Here is a 6,000-nt window from a genome sequence, read left to right on the forward strand (position 1 = left end):
TGTAGTTAAGAGGCAGTAGGTAGGACTTTCCTCAGAGAAACAGCTTGCATAGATTGTAAAATGTTAATTATTGGTGGTATCTCAGGAGTTCCTGATTACCCCTAAACCCAAGGTAGTCTGTACCAGTAATATAAGTCCTTCAAGGGGAGTCCAAATCTACAAAAATAATAATTCAATTTTATTCAGCTGACAAGTCTTCCCATTTTGGGGAGAGAGAGAGAGAGAGGCTTTCTCCAGGCTCCTTTCAATCTATAGGATTATTACTCTTCCCCACTCTCTGGCACCTAGGATGCTAGTAATAGGACAGCTGAAGAGCTGACCCCCTCACCAGAAAAGAATGTACTTAAATCTATTTTCCAATAGTTTACAATTTGTTTTGATTTTTCAGCATTCTACCTCAACACAAAATTCATCAAGGAAATAGCTGGCTGGCAGTAGGAGTAAAGTTTGTGATGACAGTTTAGGAAAGTTTAGAAATGTAAGGTCAATTAGGAAGCAAGCCTATGACTAGGCCAATTCTGTGTTCAAATCCTGACTGACATTTAGTACCTGTGTGACTTTGGGCAAATTGTTTAATTTTACTAGGCTTAAGTGTACTCAAATATAAAATGACTCAATTGTAAAAATCCTAAAGAGTCTAGATCTACAATCTTAGGATAACATACAATTATTAGAAAGGGGATAGATTTAAAATGTCAAACATATAAATTTGTGCCAATAGTAACTTAATCTAAAAGCCATAAGGGGGAAATGGTTAAATAAACCAAAAAAAAGAAAAAAGTAGAAAGCTATTAGGCTGAATGGTGTTTCACTGTACTGCTTAGGGAAAAAAAAAATTCATTTGATAGATTTACACAGAATAGTTTTCACAGAGCTACTGAAAACTCCTCTCTATCCCTTGAGCTTTTCAAACTTTAACCTAGAACAAGGAAATTACAAGAAAAACACATTGCAGGTAAAAATGCAGCATTGACAGAGGATGGATTAATGATCAAGTGTAGGCAATTCAATCTTTAATTTTTACTATTCCTTTGTTGGTCTGTAGATCTGGCTTTTCTTTATTGTTACAATGCAAGGGGAAAGGCCTCTCATCTCCGATTTATGGTCAGAATGCCCCATAATTCCCAGAGGCAATAATGGAAAAATAAATCACTTTAACTTTACAATGTGCCTATGAAACTTTAGTATTGATGTGTAAATCAAATTAAAAGTAAGGTCACAGAGATACCTACTTCTCCTAGCACTTCCAAAAAAAAAAGAAAAAAAATGAGGGCAATGGAGATTGAAATGGATAGCAAATATTTAATAATATTAAGACTTCATGAAACAGGTCTAACATTTGATGGTGACTCCCACTTGTTTTCTCAGATCACAAGCCTATATTATTATAGTACCTCTTGCTCTCTATTGCATATTAGCCATTTTTTTTTGTTTTTTTTTTTTAGTGTACCTATTGAAGTGCTGTTTTTCCCTCCCTACTTAAAATATAATTATTTGTGTTGGATTACCAAGCTATTACCATTCATTAATTTATTCCATAAACATTTGGAATATATCTATATCTATATCTATATCTATATCTATATCTATATCTATATCTATATCTACATCTATATCTATATCTATATAATACTCTCAGGTCTTATGGAAATATATATTTTGTAGATGAGTTATGATTCTTACCTTTATGAAGTAATTTAGCAGAATCCTGCCTAAATAAAGCATGTTGTCTCATATTATTCTGATAAAAAGAGAAAAAGTATAAATGTCCCTACTGGCTAAATCAACAAATGGAAAACCTTATATGTTCCCTTAGAACTCTGTGCTTTAAATGAACTGGATTTGGGTGAAATTTTAGCTTTACCTCTGGTCTTTAGAAAATTACATGATTATACCAGGTAACATTTTAGACATCTTACAATTTTAACACATACTGGGTCTATTTGTAGAGCTTTTGGTAATCTTTTTTTATTTTTTCAGCTAAAAGTACTGGATATGATAAGGATAGTGGGAATTCCTATTCCCATTTTACAGATAAAAACAAACAAAACTGAATCTCAAGGATACTAATTGATTAGAAATTAGTTTTCATTTACATAGCATTTTAAGATTTACAAAACATTTTATAGGAGCCATCTCACATGATAAAACAACCCTATGAGGTAGAGGCTATTATTATCCTGTTTTACAGATGAGAAAACTGAGGCTGAGAATGATTAAGTGCTTTACAAAAGGTCAAAAAATTAGTTAAATTTTGAGAGTAAATGTGAATCCAGGACTTCTAGAGTCTAGGTACAGTGTCCTTTTGGAGATAAGTAAAAATTCTATGTATGAAGATGGCTGAGAAACCAAGGCCAAGTGATTGGCCAGGGATACTTGGGTGAGGATTAAAAAAACAAAACAAAATGAAACAAAAAGCATTGTGTTTAATGTGAGGAGACAGGTTGGTGACAATGTTCTGCTCAGATAGTTTCTGGCTTTTCTCCTCTTTGTGGTGAAGGAAAGTCTCTCCTATTTTTCTGATATGTAAAGCATAGAAACAATATCAAAGGGCAGCACCTGAAGGAAAGAGTGAATAAAGATTAGATGATTGAAATAGAATCATCAAGAAGCAAAACAGCTTCTAGGGCCAAACTGCTTACTAATCTATGCCCCCTTTGGAAGAGATGAAAAAGAACTGTGGACCCCAGCTTGAATAAACTGAAGCTGATCTCCCATGTCAGATTTGTGATTGAAAAAAGAGAAACTTACATAAAAGTGCTATCAGCTATAGACTGGGAGGAAAGGCTTACCAAGTTTCTTGTCTGTTGTCCTTTCTGCTTAAGATAATGATGAAAGAAACTGAAAGAGAAACAATCTGAAGAGGTTTTGTGTCCACTGGCACTAATCTAATTTGGTTTATTATCATGCTGATGAAAACTTTTATACAGTATATCCTCATAAATGACTTTAAAGGAAAAACAGTATTTAACAACAACAACAACAACAAAAAAAAATAGGACGAAGGAAGGAATTATGTGCCATTAAACTTGACTTGATGTTGAAAACACAGGGAGGTAGCTCAGTGTAATAGAGTCCTGGACTTTGAGTTGGGAAAATCTAAATTCAAATATGTCCTAGCTATGTCACCCTGCTCAGTTTCTTCATCTGTAAAATAGTTGTAATAATAGTATAGACCCTACTTCCCGGGGTAATTGTATCAAAAGAGATATTTTGTAATGAAAAGGCACATAAATGTTTCCTTCTTTATTTGCATAATTCTTGGAATGCCACAGTAATACTATACAATTCACAAGGAGTAGAGCGAAGAACTAGGTGAAATTTAATTGTTCTGAGAATCTGAAGGAAGCACAGAGACTTAATGAATAACACAAAATTCTCTGGTGCTGGATGGTGAACATATTGCAGGATTTGGTGGAATCAGGTCCTTCTAATGGTTATATATTTTTATAGGAAGCCTTCTGGTTACACATCATATTCATCAAATTTATCACATTTATTAGAAGCATAATTTTCCTCTAGAATATTTAACATGAATATATTTTTTGGACGTTGGCATTATAATGAATGTCTTGAGGAGATTTGTGGGTTAAAATTTGGAAGAATTAATCTTGAATTTGAGGTCATAACTATTTAACTTAGCAAATAGTATATAGGGGAAAAATTGGACAAGTGCTGATCTACTTGAAATTCCCTAACTGGTGTATAATCATGCATAGAAATAGAGTATTGTAGAGGTATAAGCATGGCTTATAGACTTCTACACATCAATTTGATTAGATTAAATTATTGTGTAGTTTTAGGAAAGTCATTTAATTTCTGAGTCTTAATTTATCATGTGTTAAAAGAGAGTAAGTAGGTAATTTAAAAATCATCTTTAGGTCTCTATTTCACTTCTAAATATAACATATTATATTACAATACAAACTATCAGAAATAAATAATTGTATAATGTTAAACAATGTTAATGGTAGTAAATAAATGTCATCTAAATATGATCAAAGATATAATAGCCAATAGAATTTGAATGTAGGTACAGCCATCAGGATATCAATGTGATAAAACTATAATTAATTTGTCTAGTACTTTGAACTTCCTAAAAGTATTATAATGGGGGCAGCTAAGTCATGCAGTAGATAAGAGTACCAGCTCCTGAAATTAGGAGGAACAAACTTCAAATCTGGTCTCAGATACTTGCTAGCTGTGTTACACTTAACACTGATGGAATTAAAAAAAAAAAAAGGAAAGGAAAGTAAGGAAGGAAGGAAGGAAGAAAAAAATTACAATGCCTCTGAATAGATAATACTGTTTCTGGTAGAGTGAATCAAAGGGGATAACCTTTTTTTTTTTTTTTTTTTTTTTTTCCCCCTCAGCTAATTACTCTGAAAGGAAGTATGGAAGAATGTAGAAAAAGAAGTACTTAATTGAGGGAATAAGGATTAGAGTAGTAAAAGGAAAATGTTCCAAGTGACCAAGTTTAATACTAAACATGACAATTATTCCCTGAAGGTGAAAAATCATAGCATAGCTAACAGAGCTGCTGAAGGCTGAAAGGGCTGACTACTTCTTATTTTATGTAGAACAGAAATATAATATAAGCATTTGAAGTCCAGATACAATATTACTTATGACTAGAGAGATGCAATGCTAGTTATTCAACAGAAGTACTGGATGACCAATGAACACTGAAAAGGATAAGAAGCCCTACCAGATAAAATAAAGCAGAGGACAAAGATTTACATATTTATACACACAGAAACACACACTCTAAGGTTATGGGGAAAGAAGGTAACTAGATTCTATCTGGTGAGAAAGAAAGAAATAGTAATTACTATAAATATAACTAGAACTTGGAATGAGAGTACTATGACAATTATAGTAATATGAAATAATAATAATAAAAGTAATAGAAAAATTAAGCTTGCCATATTGAAATCATAGCTATTTATAATTCTTTGCCCTATATACTTTTAAACAATGAATGTAACATTGCCAGAATCAAAAATACCAAAATGGGTAAAGTCAATAAATCTAGTTCTTGAAATATGAGATAGATCTGTGATTTCATTTGGGCCAAAAAAGGTTGAAAGTAATCTCTGATGTAATAGATAAATTTCACAGAATTAGAGAGGATAACTGACTTGTTCATGGACATTGTTGTTCAGTTGTCTCTAACTCTTCATGACCCCATTTGGAGTTTTCTTGGCAAAAACAAAGGAATGGTTTGCCATTTCCTTTTCCAGTTTATTTTACAAATAAAAAGATACTGAAGGTTAGGTGACTTGACCAGGGTCTCACAGATAGTAAAAATATGTAGCCAGACTAAACTTAGGTCTTCATTTCAAATTCAGCACTCTATCCACTGTGGCACCCAACTGTCCTTTGTCCATGGATACACATCTAGTAATGTCAGAAGCAGGTCTTGATATCATCTACCTGATTTTCGATCTGCTATGTTGATCCATTATATACAGTGATACACCTGTTATTTGTCAATTTGTGTGGCCAGATAATTAATGCACCAGAGTGCAGACTAAGATGCAGACTAAGAACTGTTCTCTGGAACATTAGAGAGGCCTGTTTGGTGCAAGAGCATTAGAAGTCTTGCTGCTAATGAATTTTCTTGAGTTCATAATGCTTGTTATTCCAAGTAAATTATTTCCATTCTTTGTGCTGATAGGATATTACGTGATTTTTTTTTTCTTATGGCAAGATCTGAGCAAAGAGTTTACATTGCTTCCACTAGATGGGCCAATGAATTAATAAAAGTAAAACCAAGGAGGGAATATATTTCCCTTATGGGGACTACATACCAACATCTTAAACACATACATACACAGATTTATTTTTAATGCATCAATTAATAATAACAGGTAGAATTTCAAATTTTATAGCACTTTTAAAATATTAATTATTTTAAAATATTTCTCATATCTTCACAAAAACCATGAAAGGTACTATTACTATACCCATCTTACAGCTAGAAAATCTGAGATTTGT

This window comes from Antechinus flavipes, chromosome 1 (genome assembly GCF_016432865.1).
Source record: "Antechinus flavipes isolate AdamAnt ecotype Samford, QLD, Australia chromosome 1, AdamAnt_v2, whole genome shotgun sequence".
In the NCBI taxonomy this organism is placed as follows: domain Eukaryota; kingdom Metazoa; phylum Chordata; class Mammalia; order Dasyuromorphia; family Dasyuridae; genus Antechinus; species Antechinus flavipes.